We start from the raw sequence: 20,401 nt of genomic DNA on the forward strand, positions 1-20,401 counted from the left end.
GGGGGAACCTGGTCTGGGGAGCAGCCCCTAGGCATGGCTGGCCCCTGGGGTCTATAAAGGCTCATTGGGATTTGCCCCTCAATGAACTGATGTGAGGGGATGGGAGAGGGGGGAAGATAGAAGTTTCACCTAGGGTGCAAAATATCCTTTCACCGGCCCAGCCCCAGTGGGGGTGTGCACTCCAGGTTAAGAACCACTGCATTAAACTGATAAGATCTGCATTTTAACTTAATTTTAAATGAAGCTTCTTAAACATTTTTAAAAAACTCGTTTACTTTACATACAACAATTTATAGACTTTCTAAAAATGTTAAAATGTATTACCGTCATGTGAAACCTTAAATTAGAGTGAATAAATGAAGACTCGACACACCACATCTGAAAGGTTGCCGACCCCTGGGCTAGAGCTTATACTTATTAACAAGTTCTATTCCAGTCTAATAAGGGATTTCTCACCCAACGGTCAGTGCTTGTCTAGTTCAGAGATCTGGACTCTACTTTTCATGAGGCACTCATGCTGGCAGAGTTTTGCCTCCACAATGGATACAATCTTGTGCCCTTTCTTCTTCCCTTGGGCAGTCCCAGACTTTGTCTCTTTTCATGATCAGGGTGTTTCATTAACTTCGGCTCAAGGTCCACTAGTAAGACTTTTTCTTGGTGTTTCTTTTGACTTTGTAAACAATCGGATCTGCGTCTGGTCCAGATTGGGCTGAATCAAAAGATGTTGATTCTTGTCACTCTTGATTGAATTAGCTGTGAGACCTACTCACCTCAGGTGATATGCCTCGTCTCCAGCAGGCTTCTGGAACATAGTTTACATTTTACATATCTCAAAATATTTCCTGTACAAACATCTTGCAATAACTATGATGATCAACTTGGTCTTCTCTTTCATGAGAGACAGCACATGACCCCTTATCCCTGAGCCCTGTCCCCCTCACCCTCCCTGACCAAGTATTGAGAACATGATCAGACATGCATAATATGATTGCCTGGGCATGCCTATGTCACTAACTCTGCCCGCTCACTCACTTACGGGAAAGGAAGTAAAGTAAGTGTGTGTGTGTGTGTGAGAGAGTCCTTTTTATCTGTTTGTCCACTCTTTTGTTCCTCTCCCTACTGTGTTACAGAGAGAAGTGTTTCTGAATAAATATTTATGCAAACATGTTTGCTGCTGCAATCATCTGAAATACAGGCAAGGGCATGTGCAGAATAACTAAGGTAGCTTACTGTGTAGTTGTAAGGAAGGAATCAGATCATCAGTTAGGTACTAATTCTCCAGCTTCATAATCATGAAACAATTCTGATCATAGTGAGAAAAGAGCAACCATGTGTATCTGGCTTTCAAGACACTGAGAAGTTTCCTTTCATGCCAAAGCCAGCCCATAAGTGCTTGGCTCTGATCAGTTTAGTTGGCTCATTATAAACATTTTTGTTTGACCTTTTTATTAATGTAAGTATCATCCTGAGCATACATTTTCCCCAAACTGTCAGAAAATTAAAGATGCCTTTGAAACTCAAATGTGATAGGGAGCACTAAGAGGAACAGACAGCAGTCTCTATTAACCTTGGATGTTACAGAAAAGAAGCCAAGTAGGATAAACAAAATGTGGCATAAATAAAATGTCATGCCCCATTTAAACCAATTTTAAGATATCAGAGAATATGCTGTAAATACCAAATTTTGTGGGTTAGTTGTGCCTGTAATAGTCTCATTTTAAATATGGAAATTTTCCTGTTTCTACTAATAATAAATTCTGTCTTGATGTAGTCCACTTAAGCAAGCCTACTTTGTTTCTTGGAGATACTTACATGTAATATTCAGCCAGCTAGTGAATAAGCACATGCAGTAACACTTAAAAATGAAACTTGCCTTAGAAAAATCTAGATGTAAATGGCAAAATTTTTCAACTCTCAACTAATTGTATGAGGTGTCATCAAACGACAAAGGTGAGTATCAAAATGTATGGCAGACAGAATAATAACTAACACTGCGATTTCCTGATGCTCAGGAATGACCAATATAAAAGGTATTCTACCACGGCTAACATAAACAAGATTCTTGCTAAACAGAACATTCTGTTTGGTTGGTTCTTCATTCATAGGCTTGTATCTCCAACAGATGTACATGCAAAAAGAATGTGAGACTGGGAAATATTTGTGTTCTGGAACAAAATGACTTCAGGCTTCGTAATGGATACAAGGTACTACTGTTCAAGGTCAATTATTCAAATCTGGCCCAAGTTGATAAACAGCAGATAGTAATAACTTTTGATTACTATGTGAAACAAATTGGGGATGTCATGCAGACATGTCTACAAAATGTAAAATGTCACATGACTCTTATAGATTCATAGACTTTAAGGGCAGAAGGGACCATTATGATCATCTAGTCTGACCTCCTGCACAATGTAGGCCACAGAATCTCACCCATCCACTTTTATAACAAACCTCTAACCTATGTCTGAGTTACTGAAGTTCTCAAACTGTGATTTGAAGACATCAAGAGGCAGACGGTCCTCCAGAAAGTGACCCGTGCCCCATGCTGCAGAGGAAGGCGAAAAACCTCCAGGGCCTTTGCCAATCTGCCCTGGAGGAAAATTCCTTCCTGACCCCAAATATGGTGATCAGTTAAACCCTGAGCATGTGGGCAAGACTCACCAGCCAGCATCCAGGAGAGAATTCTCTGTAGTAACTCAGATCCCATCCCATCCCAGACCACTGGGCATACTTATCTGCTAATAATCAAAGATTAATTGCCAAAATTAGGCACTCCCATCATACCGTCCCCTCCATAAATGTATCAAGCTTAGTCTTGAAGCCAGATATGTCTTTTGCCCCCACTACTCCCCTTGGAAGGCTGTTCCAGAACATCACTCCTCTGATGGTTAGAAACCTTAATCTAATTTCAAGTCTAAACTTCCTAGTGTCCAGTTTATATCCATTTGTCTTGTGTCCACATTGGTACTAAGCTTAAATAATTCCTCTCCCTCCCTAATATTTATCTTCTTGGCAGATTCAGCAAAAAGGCCAAAGATAGACTGAGTGTAAAGAGAGTGTGGAAAGTTTTGTCCTGAGTGGCACTCACTGAAAAGCAGGGCTGAAGCATATTGGACAGGTACCAGGAAGAACATTTTATTGACATTGTCCATACTGAACTAATTCCATGGAAAAAATTAAGAACTGGGCTTCTAGTGTGGACAGTCTGATAGATTTCATAAAATCCTACGTTATGCTCCATAATTTCACCTAAACTCAGCTGGGAAATGCTAAACAACCTATGTCTGAACTCCGCATGATGGTTCACAGGACTTCCTCATTTGAGGTGAGGGCCCTTAATTTCAGAAGCTGCTTCCCTTAGCCATCAGAGCCAGAATGTGCATTGAAGATCATGCAAATGACTGATGCATTTATTTGGGGGAGGATTAAATTAGCGGTTCTGTTTTTATTCATGTTGGTGTTTAAATCTCTGTAGCTAAAGCTGCCACAATCATAGAAGCTACTGAATTTAATTTAAATCTGAAATGGTGGAACATATTTTGTTTATCACTTTTTTTCATGCTTGTTGGTCATGAGTTACAAGCTCTGAGGCTATGATGGAAGACCTTGTTGTTCTTATGGAACTTCAGCCATGTTCTTAGGAAGATTAGTCCCTCCACTCAAACTACTATGCTGCTGGTACATAAAGTCCATGAGCCTAGATTTGTGGTACTTGGAAGGCTTATAAGCCACCAATATTAGGCTGTTTTCCTGCACGCCCAAGCTTAGATGGCATAACCTGTGGAGTCTGTTACCACTATGCACCTCCTATTTCAGACCTCTGCTAACACAGCCCACAGGACTCTCAAAAGATACAAGCTCCACTGCTATAGAGCTCATGGAGAATATAATATTCTGTCCAAAGTCATGGTTTAGAAGGATGAAACTATTTCAAATGGTTCAAAACTCAGGTGGAAATATGAGGCTGTTCAAGACAACATTAGTGATTCTTTGCACAACCTACTAAAGCCACAGAGTCCCTGGAAAATGCTACCCCACCCCCGAATCTCTGTTTTTGATTTTTTAGTGAAAAACGGTTAATTATTTCCAGTGACATTATTTGGCTCTGTCCTAAGGGTAAAAAATGAGACAGCTATGTCTTTCAAAGAAAAATGAAGCCCAGGTACCTGGGAAATCATGGTGATTTTTAATAAACAAAAAGTCATGAACCACTCATGATTTGTAGGCAAAATCGTAACTAGAAACTTAAAAGCCCAGTGATAAGTGTACATTTTCAAGTGAAGATGCTGTTTTCATTGTAAAGGTTTAGAAATATCTTTCTTAGAATGAAAGCTGAATTTAGATATAATGGGATTGTAGCTTTTTCCAGACCTCTCATTCAAGTGTTAATGCATGTGAAGTTCACCTCTAATAATGGAAAAAATCCTCTCCAATATGGAAAAATACTCATGTACATCAGCTCTCATTAGGCATTAGCATGTAAAACACGTCTGTCTTTTTATATCAAGTTGGCTGTCAGTGGACAAAACAATTAAAATAGGGATGGCTTTCAACCTTCAGAAAACTTTTTTCAAAATTTAATTTGAAAACAACTTGTCTGAATAGCTTCAAAGGTTCCAACCAAATTTGAGATTACACTGAACATTTTATATGGAAGACAGCTTTTTTCCCTTCCCAGAAAGTAGGGGTATGGATCAAACTGAACATAAGATTTGTAAGAATTTCCATTTTAACTACATAGACATGAGAATGACTCAATCACTCAGAACCAAACTTCAAGAGCAATATATACATTTTTCCTTTTTAACCTATGCCATCATATAGACTTATATTTCTAACATTTGATTCTCCTTTGTAACTGATGTCTGAAATGTATGTCCTGTTCTTTCTAATTCTTATTTTTTTATCTGATGCAGCATACAAGTAGATGTTGTATGACATCACAGAAGTATGAGACTGTGCTGTAGAGTGCTGGAGAAGTATATGTGTTAGTTTTAGAGCTTAATTTGGTTTAGATAAGCATCCCAAAATTCTGGTACCTATTAACAGCTGCATTTTTGGTCAAGAAATTGGACTAGAAAGACCACAAGTACAAGCAGTCTGGTTAGAATTTGCGAGTCCTGGGTTTGATCACATTGAAAATGGCAAGGGATTAGCTTTTTTTTTTTCTTGTGAATTTTCAGCTTCTGGTTCCAAGGTGATGTGATAGACCCAGACCAGTGGGATACAGGAGTCTGGTAGAGGGCAAATATACTGGTCACTGGATGAGTAGTTTTCTGTTCCCTGAGTGACCAGAGCAGGGGCTGCACTAGAGTAATCAGGAACCTGCTAGAACCAATTAAGGCAGACAGGCTGATTAGATCACCTGCAGCCAATCAAGGCAGGCTAATCAGGGCACCTGGATTTAAAAAGGAGAGGAAGTGCATATGAGGAGCTGGGAGCAAGAGGCACAAGGAGCTGAGACTGAGAGGATGTGCTGCTGGAGGACTGAGGAGTACAAGCATTATCAGACACCAGGAGGAAGGTCCTGTGGTGAGGATAAAGAAGGTGTTTGGAGGAGGCCATGGGGAAGTAGCCCAGGGAGTTGTAGCTGTTATGCAGCTGTTACAAGAGGCACTATAGGCAGCTGCAATCCACAGGGCCCTGGGCTGGAACCTGGAGTAGAGGGCGGGCTCGGGTTCCCCCCAAACCTCTCAACTCCTGATCAGACACAGGAGGAGTTGACCCAGACTGTGGGGAAGATCACTGAGGTGAGCAAATCTGCCAGTAAGCGCAGGACCCAGCAAGGTAGAGGAGGAATTTTGTCACAACGATCATAGCACTGCAACAAGAAACTTATTGGATTTGTGTATGTGTTGGAGCACACAGGACAGTTACATATAGAAAAGGGGAACATCATTAGGGAAAAAATGTCAGCCACTGGCATACACATTAGTCTAACTTCTGACAAATTGCACTCTACAGATTTATAGTGACATAAGACCCTAATATTCCAATGACTGTAGAAAACAGACTGATAAAAGTTCACTAAAATACAGTGAGAAAATACTAGGGACCCATATTTCAAATGTCACAACAACATGAGCATGCAACTTGGATGGCCCGTTCTGAAAATTTAACTAGTCAAAATAGAAATTGTATTGGTTTTATACTTAAATAATTATCACAATTATTTTTTATCTGAAATAACATGTCAGAGGGGGTAAAAGGAAGCTTATATGCCAGACTGCACTATTGCTGGTATTGGTAAACATTTCATAGACATTGAGAGAGAGCTACGGTACAAAAGCTTTCAGATGGTTCCACTCAAGTCCAGTTTTTATAGCCTTCCTACTTTGAACAAAAGGCTAAGTTCCTCTACAAATGGCAAGTTTCTGTATTCACACATGTGTAAATCTTCTTGACCACAGTGGAATTACTCCAAATTTAAATTTGTGTAAGCAAGTGCAGAATTTGGTCCCAAGCATGGTCCCTGTTCTGTAACCAACATTTAAAGCTGAGTGCAAGTCTTTCAAAGTTGAGCCTCTCACTGGATTTACACCATCCCAAACTTCAGCTTCAAATTACCCGCAAATCTCAGAATGAAACTCATTCATAGATGCCAAATATTTATTAGTTTTGCTATGAACTTTGCTTGATTTTATATATCTATATAATAAGATTCCAGAAATGTTACACTCAAGCCTGAAAAGTCTGTATTGTGTGAAGCAGTGGAAGCAGCTACAAGCATGGTTGAGAACTTTTTGTTCAGAACTCATATTCAATTATTACTGGCATTTGTGGTATGATATTGTCTAATTGTTAAGCTCTCTGCCACTTAGACTTTATGAATTACACCTATATATATACACACTACATACAGTAAGGCATGTATCAGCTCACAAATCACCAAGAGTACTAGGCCATTGTGACATCAGAGATAGCCAGTCACCATCCTTACTGTACAGCTAATTTGCATGCAACAATTTCATTTGCTGTATCAGCCGGCTAAATCCGTGGTGGATTACTTAGCCCAACTACCATACTCATATGACAATATGGACTTTCAGCAGCTAATAATCATAAACAAAGATGGAAAACTTGGTCTGGACAGATAAGACTTGAGATTTCAGTTTTCTTTGCTATTATTTCAAGCACTTCTATTTGTGTCATGATAACATGTTGCTGAACGGGTACTGTAACAGATTCATTTATGCTTCTGTTGACTCAAGTGTATTTTAATGGTTGAGGACCTCAGTGAGAACTGAGCTTGAGTCCCAAAACCAATGTGGGTAATAGTAGGGTGTCTGTCAAATATATTTTTTTATGAACATAGATCCCGTATGCTCAGACTCTCAATTAGGTCAGCACATAAGTCTGTATGAACAAATTGATAGATGACAGACTGAAACTATTGAATTATTAAGTTCATATTCTGTGTAAAGCTTGAGAGAAGCAGAGCAAATGTTTTTTTATTGCTTACTAGATAGTGTAGGGTGGGAAGGAGAAATATTGCAGTTCCTGGATAGACAGGAGGAAAACCTTCAGATTTCTATCAAACGTGGTTTGCAGTCAAAAAAGGCGTATTTCCATTTCACTCAAGGCTCAGTGGTGGTCCAGAACAAGGAAGTGAGCCAGAAGATAACATGTAGTGAATTCTGGGGCACAGAGACTGTGGCCTTTTAGACACTTGAAATTACTATAGGCCAAGCAGAAAGGAGCAAACAGAGCATCTGGTTTACTCCAAACAAGAGTGACATTCTGTGGGCTAGAGGAGAGGATAGGTCATTAGCTTCCTGGCATATAGACCAAACCTGAAATATGAGGGAAGCTAGCATCTTCTGTTAGAGAGAAGTGTCACATAGCCTGTTGCAAAGAAACTCAAATGTCTGGAAGATTTGGATAAGGTTCAGATAAACATCCTGATGTCTCTGTGCTCATTGAAACTGAATCCAAACTTTGAACACTTTTTTGTAATTACTTCTAATTACCCCTTATCCCATTACATGAGATCTAACACCTGATTTGATAATATAGCACCAAATTCAGATCCTATAAAAGGATGTATGTCTGTCGACTTCGCTGAAGTTGTGACCACTTCCCTCAAGTCTGAATTTTGCTTATGAAGTTATTGAAACCAGCCCTGTGACAAAAAGGAAAGATTTTATTTTTTTGGCCTGATTCCACTCCTGATGTGAATGGTGCAGCATCAAGCTGTGTGTGATTCTGTTTTTAAAAAATCTTCCTCTATAGCTATTAAATTTTTAAATGCTTTCTTTCTGAGTAAAAGGAAAGCTCCAATGGAAGGCAAATGAAGGAGGTTCAAATAATGGAATAAATTTTGTGGCAGGAGGAACTGGGGAAATATTATTCAGACAGAACTTGATATAATGAAGTCTAGTTGTGCTGTAATACAAACTGTAACTTTCACGACACATGCTGTGTCCATTTCCTCCCCACCATAATCCATCTTATCTGTGAACAGATGCTGTAGTCCAAGAGTTTCTTCCTTGCCAGGTAAGCTTGAAGAACGTCATTGCTGAGGGCTCTTTGTACTCTTGAATGTGGAATGTGGATTGGGAAATGGAGACAGAGATTAGCCAAACAGCAAATGCTAGTCTGATTAAATTATTTCAGTTTTCCCTAAACACATTAAAATACTTAAATAGATGGGTCTACTGTTCAATACTCTGTAATAATGGATCAATCGTGTTTAAATCATCTTTGGATCGAGTATGTGATCCAAACCTGTAGGGATCTGAAATGTATAGAGCAGACAACCAATAAAGGGATATAGTGAGAAAATGAAACTAAACAAAACAAAACATTCTAATTTCCATGACTTTACACTTTACAGGTTGATATATTCCTATAAACAGTCTTGCACAGTATAGTTTAGTTGCTCTGATGATCTACTGTGTAGTGTGCAACATTTAAAAGCTAAACCTACTTTAAGTATCATCCTATGGTGACTTAAGTACTATGGCATTCTCATTACAGTAAAATAAATATAGGTACTTACAGTGCAATTTTGGAGGATGGAGGAGAGATTTATCAAAAGCACAAAGAGCAGTTAGGTGCCCAACTCGCATAGAAAGTGAATAGGAGTTGGGTGCCTAACTGCACTTTGTGCTGTTGAACATCTTGCCCTGAATTTTAACAACTTCGTAAATTTAACCTGCAAACTCTGAGGTGCTAGATCTGAAGATCCTATGAAAGCAGCCTTGTAAATATGGAGGAATGAGTTCAGGTGGATAAACATTGTAGCTACTTCACTTTAATCATGTAAATTAAAAGTGAGTTAAAGGAGTAAAACCTTTTCTTCTGAAGAGCTGCACCCTTTCTCTGCTAGTTGGATACTTCACCTAAAATGCAATAGAAACTGGTGGTGGAAGTATACTTGATTCGGAGGTGTCTGACTGTCCGAGGGAATCCTTCATCAATATGCTTTGATATTGATAGTAATCAAGTAGAATATATGCTGGTGGAATTGTTTGACTAGAATTATTACATGGTTCTTTATAGAAGTACTCTAAGAGTCATACTGCAGTTCGGAGCATGCATCTCAGCTCAGGTAAGCAAACACATGCTAAGAATAGCCGTGGAGCTGGGTTAATACACATAGTGGGTTGGGCTAGCTGCCTGACTACATACCCCGGGGGTCAGGTTTATACTCCAGTGGCTAGGCCAAGTTGCTACCTGTGCTACCCGTGGCTACACTAGTATTTTTATCATGATAGCTCAAGTAGAACTAGCACGTGTCTATTTATCCGAGCTGAGTAGCAAGCCCTCCAGCTGCCATGCAGACATAGGCAGATCATAATCTGGTGTAAATTGTCATATCTCAAGTGCTTTGCTGGATTGAGGCCTCTTATTTTATCTAACTAATAATGCTGGTTCCTAAGCAATACCATAAGAAACCACAAATGGGGCTGCCTTGTGCTAGGCAGTTTACAAACACACTAGACAGTCCCTGCCCTGAATATGGTGACCAGATGTCCCAATTTTATAGACAGTCCCAATATTCAGGGATTTGTCTTATGTAGGCACCTACTGCCTCTCATCTCCTTTCCCAGTTTTTCACATTTGCTATCTGGCCACCCTAGCTCTGAAGAGCTTACAATTTAGATAGACAAGATAGACACAGAGTAGGGAAAACTGCTCAAACATACAAGCAGAGTGATTGCAGTAAACATAATAGTAAGTATCCTGATTTTTTTAGCAGGGTAGGGGAAGGAGTTAGCTAGGTAGAAGAGCAATGGAGATAGAGCAGGTAAGGAGAGAGAAGGATGAAGGAAGGTAGGAGAAGCAGGTCTGGAGTGAAGCTGAGATGAAGAAATTGAGGGAAGTGGCAGGAAAGGGTTGGAATACATAGGCATTCTTTCTTCTCTGCTGATTGGCTATCCAAAACTATAGGGAAAAAAAAAAACAAAATAATGATGCCATCAATGTCTGCTTCCGTAGCTGTTCCTACTAACTTTTGAGTCTTTCTGGCTGGCTCATGACAACACTATGAACTTTAGTTGGGATGAAGGAAAATGTGAATTTCTAAATTTCTCTCAGAAAAGTATTCTACAAGCTCTGTTACAAAATGCTGTAATGGTCCTTGATATACATCTTAAACTGTGCCTGCAGTAGAGAACCCAAATCATTTGTGATTGCACTAGTTAGCTTAACTAGTTAATGCACCACCATTTTAATGCATCCATATTAGCCATTCTGAGTCTATGAAGCCTGCTACTGCAGCCCCATATGTACACAGGTACTCTTAACATTTTCAGTTGCAAAGCTCCCTTTAAATGTATCCCACAGCTCCCAGAAATGTTTAATATTTGTTCCCCCATGTTATTGGTCACCAAGTCCTACCACTTTCAATTGACCTGAGTTCCTATCCTATTGCTTCTGTGCCCCATTAATACTTGGGTCTCTACTATGTGACAGAGGTTTGGCCACTGCCTTGTTTAATCACCTGTTAGCCTGAAGGGATTGAATGGAATTTGTTGCTAACAGAAGACAGGAACACAACTGCACGTGAAACATTGCGAATCCCTGACTTGTATATATACACAGATATTGCATGTGTACATGGTGGGCATCCACAGACAAATACATGAATGTTTGCTCAGAAACTTTTGAAAATTTGGGCCAAACAATGCAGGAATAAACGATTAGCAGGGACTGAGATATAGATGCGACAAACCTAGTAGCAGCTCCCTGATCTGACTGCTAGAGTACATTCCCATACAGAAACAGATAGATCTGCTGCAGAGTTTTATTAAACTTGATTTCCCTGAATAAAGTTTAATAAAAACATAGAAACAAGATCACCAACAATGTTAACAACTAATAGTAGACAATGCCCCATATTGTATGACACATAGCAACATAACGTAGGTACAATCAATAAACTTTTCTTAGTATTTTTATACTTGGGCACAAATAGGGTGGGATAATATAGCTGAACAACCAAAATGGCCAGGGAGATTATTCAAAGCCAGCCATGTGTGGACATTTTTTGTTTCATCATTGCTTCTGGTACAGCTTTGCTATTTTCAGAGGGGTAGCCATTATTTTCATTAATAGTTGCAGTAACCAGAGAGGTAAGCAACTAATCTTTACCTTTCCTTTGCCAAATGAGCTAACAGCTTTTTCTAATGATATTGTGGTCAAAATTTACCTGTTCCCACAATCTTCACAACAAGTGAAGAGGATCTTTCACTCATTTTATTTCATTTCCTTTTTTAATCTTGACATTCCTCCAGCTCATGGAGGGATGGGGGAAGAGGGAAAGAGGAAGGGGAGGAATGAAGTAAAGGCTCTTTCTTTGACAGAGAAATTAAGTACATCAATTTGTAAATGCATTCAGGATATGCAATTTCTAATCATTTTTATGCTGATATTGTGTTTCAGTTTACTAGAATAAATCAGGAAAAAGAGGGAAAGACTGCTCCAGGTTACAGAACAGACAGCATGCAAAGGCCTAATCACTTTGCATCTCAGCTGGAGCCAGGCTGATTGCTGAAACCATTAGAGTAGCAGCCCTGGCAACAGGCTGCTCTTCAGCCTCCAGGCCACCATAAAACAGGAGCTCCTTATTTTCCACAAGAAAAGGCCAGTGTCTCTAAAGCAAACACTTTACCACATGGTCCTTTTGGTGGAGACAGAAGGGCAGACACTGTACCTCAGCAAATTGAAATACAGATATTTTGTAGTGCTAATATATTCCTTCCCTATTTGTTAAGGATCAGATCTACCCTTCCTCACTCCCAATTCTCCCCCCACCCGCATAGAGAAATTAAATATTTTCACCAGCCTGTGTTTTCACTTGTTTAAAATGTAAGGTTTAGAATATGGTACATATAGAAAGTTGCCATGCAAAGATTACCACCACTACCACAAGATCTGTTCCTGTGATTTGCAGAATTAGCCTGTCAGAGGTGCATGTCAGAAAAATATTCATACCACCTTCTAGCTTTTTCACTATGCTTTTCATCCATAAATCTCAAAGCACTTTATGAAGGAGATACAGTGTTCAGGGCATAAATTGTCTCTTTTCTATGTTTGGAACAGCGTCAAGCATAAAACAGGCCCCAATCCTAATTGAGTGTTACCCTAAGCATTATTGCCATTTTTACAAATAAAAAAAGGTGAGACAGAGAAAGTTGAAGTGGCCTGCCCAAAGTTAGCCAGCAGAACAGAGACAGGAACAGACACAGGTCTCCCGACTCCCAGTTTAGTGCCTTATCCTCTAGGTTTCATTGCCTATTGACCTGCAGCAGATTAGAGTTTGTAAAAAGAGGCCTTATCAAAACTATAAAGACATTTAGTTTTAGAGCTATTATTGATGTCAATAGTTACACTACACAAATTAAGTTGATCCATATTTGAAAAGTTAGATCCATATTTGAAAAGTTAAAATGCTAGATCCATATTTGAAAAGTTGATCCATATTTGAAAAGTTAAAATGCTAGATTATATCAATTAATTGTCATTTGTAAAACCATTTACAGACTTTACTCACGTAAGGTAAAGTCTGTAAATGGTTTTACAAATGACAACTAATTGATATAATCTAGCATTTTATAAATGTGTCATATGTAAAAATCTTCCATTGTAATTGGTGTGTGTGTGTATTCTCACAAGTCTTACATTGTAGGTGATGGGACCTTTGTCTGAATTCAGAAATGGGCCAAACATGTTTGTTTTCAGATAAAAAGTGTCCCAAATGGTTTCCCTAAACCCAACACAATAGAAACAGGGTGTAAAACTTAAACGTTAAGGGTAGAAGAATGGTTGGAAAACCTACAACTAAATGGATGCATGTGATTAGATGCAGAGGTCTGAAGGAACAGCTTCAAAAACTGGAATGGAGAAGGTGGTCTTGAAGAGCTTACCCCATATAGATGGGACTAAGATAAGAAGAAAAAACCCAGAACACCACCACCCTACAAAATTCCAGCTTTCCCATTGACTGTTCATGGTCTTTAGACTCCTAAGTGCCTACATCCCTTTTGAAAGTGAGATCTGGTCTCCTAAATCACTTAGTTGTTGCAGTGCCGAGCACACTGACTCCCAAATACCTTAGAGATCTGGGGCTTAGTTTTTAAGTTTTATCTTACAGTGCCTTACAGATGGATGAGCTAACTCTGGCACCATTATCCAAATTCTGACATTCTTAAATCATATTTCCACTGTCAGAATGGGAAGACATTGTAGCAGTTAACCACTTGAACATGAATGTCTGCCAATTATTCCCATTCCCAACACATTTCAAAATATTCTCCTTGTTGGTCAAGTCTTCCAGTCTATATTAAAGCAATGGACGATGATTTTGGAGCACAAGTTCAATTGAAGCCAGTGTCACTTATGTTCCAATATCGCTTGAGGCGATTTATTTATTTATTTATTTATGCGCCCTTAGGTGTTTAAGGATATGTCTACTCTAGAGGTGCAGGCAGAGTTGATGGGGGAGCAGCAGCAGCCGACAATTCACCGCAGTGAAGACCCCTCGGTGAGTAGGTTTAAGTACGTCGACTTCAGCTATGTTATTCATGTAGCTGAAGTTGTGTAACTTAGATCAATTTTCCCACCACCACCACCACTATGTAGACCAGGTCTAAATGTAGACTAATATTAGGCTTCTACTTCAGAATTTTAGTTGTCCCCAGTAATTTGACTTGCTAATTTATTGGTCTCATTCTTTGAATTCATTAGAAACCACAATTGACTCAAATCATCACTTATTTGAGCTGGAAAGCTCTACTATAAAGTCCACCTCTTCCACTTTTAATTTTTCAACAGTGCTCTGTGCACTAGGGAGTGTCTGTAAGCTATTGCGTGTGGCTTTTCTTCATTGAGAGTAAAATTCTCCCATGTGCGCAAGGCCCACAAAAAGGTCACGTGCCACTCAACTCCTACCTCAACATAGCATGAGACCTAATAATTTACAGTTTGCTATGTCGTTATTTGTGAGGGGTCATATGACTTGGGTGGCCTTTTTTTCCCTTCTTTCTGATTTATATGAGCATTAGTCTTACATACAAGGAGCACCAGAGAGAGGCAGCAGTTTAGCAAGGTAGCAGATAGGAAAAGGTTTGATATTTTCTAAAATTCTCTTTCAGTGGCACTAGTCTAGCCCAAGGAATCATTCTGAGAAAAATGCACGTTTTAGTGATTGGGAGTGGAGTTTAAATCAAACTGGGGTGGGGTGGGGGGAATGAGGAAATGTGTTCCCTCTGCTGTGAAAGCAATGTTCCATCTTATATCAAATGCTTTGTATTTATGAGGTCTGCTACTGTAATACACAAATATAGCAGTACAATATACTACTTCTGGTATGAATATGGCAGTATAAAAGTATAATACTTGTTTTGCTTGGGCATTCATGCAAGTAAAGCTCTATTATAAATGTTCACAGAAAGCATACACAGATGACATCAATGCACATCTAAAGCAAAATCACTTAAATTTGAATGAATCCTATTGGAAATGGTTTTGCAATATTTGTCCAGCTTAAATTCTGATCATAAGGTGAGCTGCGTTTTCCCACACCTTTCGAGGGCAACAAATGAGTACCGGTAAATCAGATGCCAATATTTTTGTTAGCCTGACATTAAACAAAAGAGTCATGGGGCTGGCTCAATGGGATTTAGGCTGGGGAGGGAAGCAGGACAGAGCAGCATCAGTCCCCATCAAACAATAGCAGCAGCCAGATCAAAAGAGCAGGCAGAGTTTAGCTAAAAAGTTTATGCAGAATTATAGACACAAAATATCTGGAGCTGCAAAAGCATTACATCCCCAGGCTTGTCCTCAAGCAGGATCCTACTGTTAACGTAGGCATTACTGAATCAGACTTGTATTTCACACAGTAAAATGCGTATTATCCAAAAAAGATGAAAATTAGAGGGATTAAACTAAGGCAACAAATTCCATTCAATCCCTTCAGGCTAACAGGTGATTAAACAAGGCAGTGGCCAAACCTCTGTCACATAATAGAGACCCAAGTATTAATGGGGCACAGAAGCAATAGGATAGGAACTCAGGTCAATTGAAAGTGGTAGGACTTGGTGACCAATAACATGGGGGAACAAATATTAAACATAATCAGATCCTAACAATCAATTTATCTCCATGGTTTTCTTTTGGAAAAGCAGTACAGGCATATTTGGTGTTTAATTCACCGAAAGCTATTGAATTAGATCCTCTCCTTCAGAGGGAGCCATTCCTTCTAAATGCCTTACCTGATGATATAATTAACAGACCTGGTTGAAAAATGCTTTAAGTTTTGTGAATAATTCTGAACAAAATGATTTTCTTGAAATTTTTAACCAAAATATGCATATGATGGGGAAAAATATACAATATAACAGAATTTCAGTTTTCAAAATCAAAACTGAATTTGTTTCAGTTTTTGGTATTTCCTCCTTTCTCCCCCCCCCTTTTTGTCTGTTTGCCTCTAAGAAGGGGAGGGGAAAAGGGTGAGAAGAAGGGTAAAAATAAAAGTTTTGGGGAGTTGAGTTAAAAAATGGAAAATTGGAAAAGGCTGGGAAAAATATTTCCATGAACATTTGCATTTGGGATTGGTGGTGGGGAGCCAATATTTCACTGAAAAAAGGTTTTTTTTTAAAGAAAGCTCTGACAACCTTTAGCAATGAGCCAGTCAGCAGCACAGCCAATACCACTTGATTTAAACCACATGACCATTCCTAAAACAGCCAGCTAAAAACTGGCAAAAAGCTCTAGAAAAATTTCTGCAGGACACCAGATAGAGGAGAAGGGTTTTTTTTCTGCTCCTTTTCATGATTTTTTTTCATTTTGTGAAGGAGATCTGCAAATTAAAAAAATGTAAATCTCGTTTTTTCATTGTGAATATTTTGCACTGTTCCCTTCATAACTGCCATCCTCCTCCTCCTCCTCCTCCTCACTAGATCTGTGTCAGTTCTGTTTGATTCTTGTGTGCCCCTTCTACCCCTGGTACTTCTGAAGTATGTCTGGGAACCTTCTTTTTAACAGCATTTATTGCAAAATGAGGGACACCACAGTAGATGATGCCAGCTAGTGATTTTGCTGTTTCATTGTGCACACTTCCTCTTTGTTAGGTAATTCATTCCCAATTTTTGATTTATTTTCCATGGCTCAGGCGTCTTTGGTTCAGATCTTAAAAGTGGGCAAGGAATATCTTCTTTCACAACTTCATCATTAATCAAAGCATGTGTGTATAGGAGACTAATAAAGAGGATTTCTTCCTCCTCTTGAGAGCCAGTTCTAGCTAACACAGAACTCTTAGATAAGAGGCATTAGACTTTGGCTGGTGATTCAGATGTTGATTTGTCAGTATACTCAGTACACACATTTATGAATATCCCCTTCACCTCATCCAACTACTATGCGTGTATTTTAATTCTGGGAATAGCTATTAAGGAAAACTTCTGCATTAACTGTGTTAAGTTGATGATTTGTGGTTAGAGATGGGTAAGAAACAGTTTTCCATCCTGTGAAATTTTTTGAGATTTCAAAATGTTTCTGTTCTGCACTGGGATAAAATTGAGGCCTAAGAGACTCGCACACCTGAATAGCCAATAGCTCAGTGGTTAGGGCACTCACCTGGGATGGGGGAAGACCCAGGGTTAAGTCCCTGTATTCCCCACATTACAGGTGAATGCCCTAACCGCTATGCTATTGCTTATTCTTGGGCTGGGTGGGCAATCTGTGATAGTACCCAGGGTTCTGAGATGCCTCACCACTACCTGCTCTTGGCATGAAGCAGTCTTGCCTGTCCTTGCTGTGCATGAGCTCCCTGAAACCATCAGCCACACAAGTAACTCAAGCACTGGGTCCCAGCCATCCACCAGGCAGGAAAGTGGCTTGGATGCTGAGATACCCCAAAAGGGGAAGTGAGCTCTTCTGAAGAGCTGGAATTGCTTGAAGAGCAGGGACAATTTGAGGGAGCTCAGAAGAGGCTGAGAAACCATTCAAACCAGGGTATAGGGCACACACACTCAGCCAGGGGGTGCTTGCAAGAGATGAATGAGACTGTTACAAACACTTTTCTCAGATTTTAAATTTATTGAAAGGCTTATAGCACTAAGATTTGTAGTTCTAGTCATTTTAATTCAGACAGTCTATGAGCATGACACACTGTACAATATTTGTACAGCTTAAGAAAGGGGCAGGTTACACCTCTCAAGTTTAGATCTCACACTATTGTAGAGGCTTAATCCCCTGTGTCTGACTTCATGACTAGCCATTTTTGATCCAGGCACATCATCCATCCTTTCACCCAGGATTATTCATACAAGCAAATGTCTAGATTCTGAAACACTTAGGTGCTTAAGTTAACTCACGTCAATAGTCCACTGGTGTCAGATTTGCAGTAGCCAATGAGACTAATGTTATGTATTTTAGCAAAAACTTACAGACAAGCTTGCCATGACAATTTATGCAAACACCTGACAATTTAAAACTCAGTTCTCTCAAATTTCTTATTTTGAGCCTTAGCAATAGTGTCCCTTTGTTTTCCCTGGCTGAAAATCCCCACCCAAGCATACCTATTTTTAGTCTTAATTTTACAAAAGAAATATTAAATAAGATCTTCAGCAGCCAGTCTCAATGAATGTCTGGAGAGAAGTTTAAGGTTTTCAAGCAAAATATTCATAATAGAAATTTACCACAATTAAATTTCAACTGGTATTTTAAGTGTTGGTAGCATTTTTTTTCTAGTCTCAAATGACATTCTGACAAGAGCAGATAATCAAACTAATAAATGTTGAGCATAAGTAGGTTGTATCTGAAGAGAAATATAATGTAGGTGTGGTTGGAGTGGAACCAAGAAGGTGGTGGTGGTGGTGGTGGTGGTGGAATCAGCCAAATAATAGGGAATTTACTGGAATTTGAGGGAGTAAATCAGTAGTATGTCTATGATTAATGCACAGTTGCATAAAGGATTTTTCTCATCTTTCACAGTGACCTAAGTTCAAATAGCTCATTAACATCTGCAAAGAGAAAAGGTGGGAGAACCCTATTTTCACACTGCAAGGTGTCATTTTTATTAACACTTCCTAATAGCAGATGAAGGTGAAATTAAGTCATTCAAAATCATAGAAGGTAGAGAGCTAGATCCTGAGCTCACTTACACGGTGTAATTTAAGAGTAACTCTACTGATTTCAGATGAATTATTGTGGATTTCCGCCAGGTTACTGACATCAGAATCTGGGCCACTGTTTCTACCCTGTGTTAAGGTTCAAAAGGTTGATTGGCGGATAACATCACCGTTTAAACTCTGTTCTCTTAGATTCTGCCAGTGGAACAGGTTGTTCCAAAGTTGGAGAAATAATTTATTTTCATTTTATTCTAGCATAGTAATTGTTTGGCTTACTTTTTATCAGACACCTGCATTTTTTTTTTTTGGTGGTCTTATTGAGCCAACATTGGGCTCTCTGCTGTATTGGGGGAGTTCTTTTCTCTACTTCTGGATGTGTACTATAGTTTTGCATCAAACTTTTTTCATTCTCCTCCACTCCTTTCCTTTTCCAGTGCTAAAGCTGGTACAACTGGGAAGAAAGTTTGGAACTTATTTAAACAAGTGGTGTATTTTTTGGGGGGGCACCACCTTAATATAAATAAAATAAAAGAATACAATCACGATTGAAGTCCCAATGTGCTAAGCACTGTATAGATATAGGTAGACATAACAGTGCCCGAAATCACTTACAATTGAGTTACCTATCAGTAATAATAATAAAAAGAACCAATTGTAAAAAAATAAGACAGAATGAGGGTCACCATAATACAGTAACTCCTCCTTTAATGTTGTAGTTATGTTCCTGAAAAATGCTACTTTAAGCAAAATGATGTTTCCCCCTAAGAATTAATGTCAATAGGGTGGGGTTAGGTTCCAGGGAAACTTTTTCACCAGACAAAAGACTGTTTGTTTATAATCTCACACACACACACACACACACACACACACACACACACACACACACACACACACACACACACACACACACAATAAATTTTAAACAAACATTTTAATACTGTACACAGCAATGACGATTGTGAAACTTGGCTGAGGTGGTGGAGTCAGAGGGTGAGAAATTTTCCGGGGAATGCCTTACTGCTAAATGATGGACTAGCACTTGGCTGAGTCCTTGAGGGTTAACATGTTGTTAATTTAGCCTCACGCTCTACAAGGTAGCACAAATGGAGGGAGGGGACACAGCATGGCAGAGAGAGACAGAGGCACACACCGTGTGAGAGAGAGATGCACATTGCCCCTATAAGTATGCTGACCCCACTCTAAATACACTGCCTTTTAAAGTAGATCAGCAAGTTTGAAACAGCAACTTCTACCAGCAAGCTCCATCTTTCCTGAGCCCTGTCCTCTTCTCCCCTGCTCTGTGGAGATGGGTTATAGGAGCAGGGGACAGGAGTGGGGGGATGGTGACACCCTGACATTAGCACCTCTCTTCTCTCCTCCACTTCCCCCACCCCCCTGTGCATAGCAAGCAGGACGCTCTGGGGAGGAGCTCCAAGTGGGAGGGCAGGAGCAGCAGATGGGTGAGGGACAGCTGAACTAAGTGGCAATTGATAACCTTCTAGGCGGCTGTAGCACAGAGAACTTTAAGGGAGCTGATGTGGCAGGGGGGCACTGCTGGTCCACCCTGGTTCCAAGCCCTCACCATTAGGTCCAACGGGCTGCTCTTCCTGCAAGCAGTGGACAAACAGGCAGTCACCAAACAACATTATAAGTGAGCATTGCACAACTTTAAATGAGCATGTTTTAGAATTGATCAGCAACGTAACAACAAAACAATGTTAAATGGGATGATGTTAAGTGAGGAGTTACTGTAATATTGTGCAGTGAACTAGGCTAAGCGTGCTCAGCGTGATAGTTCCAAATCAACTGAATAGGTTTTTATT

Source organism: Gopherus evgoodei, chromosome 1 (assembly GCF_007399415.2).
Source record: "Gopherus evgoodei ecotype Sinaloan lineage chromosome 1, rGopEvg1_v1.p, whole genome shotgun sequence".
NCBI classification, from domain to species: Eukaryota; Metazoa; Chordata; order Testudines; family Testudinidae; genus Gopherus; species Gopherus evgoodei.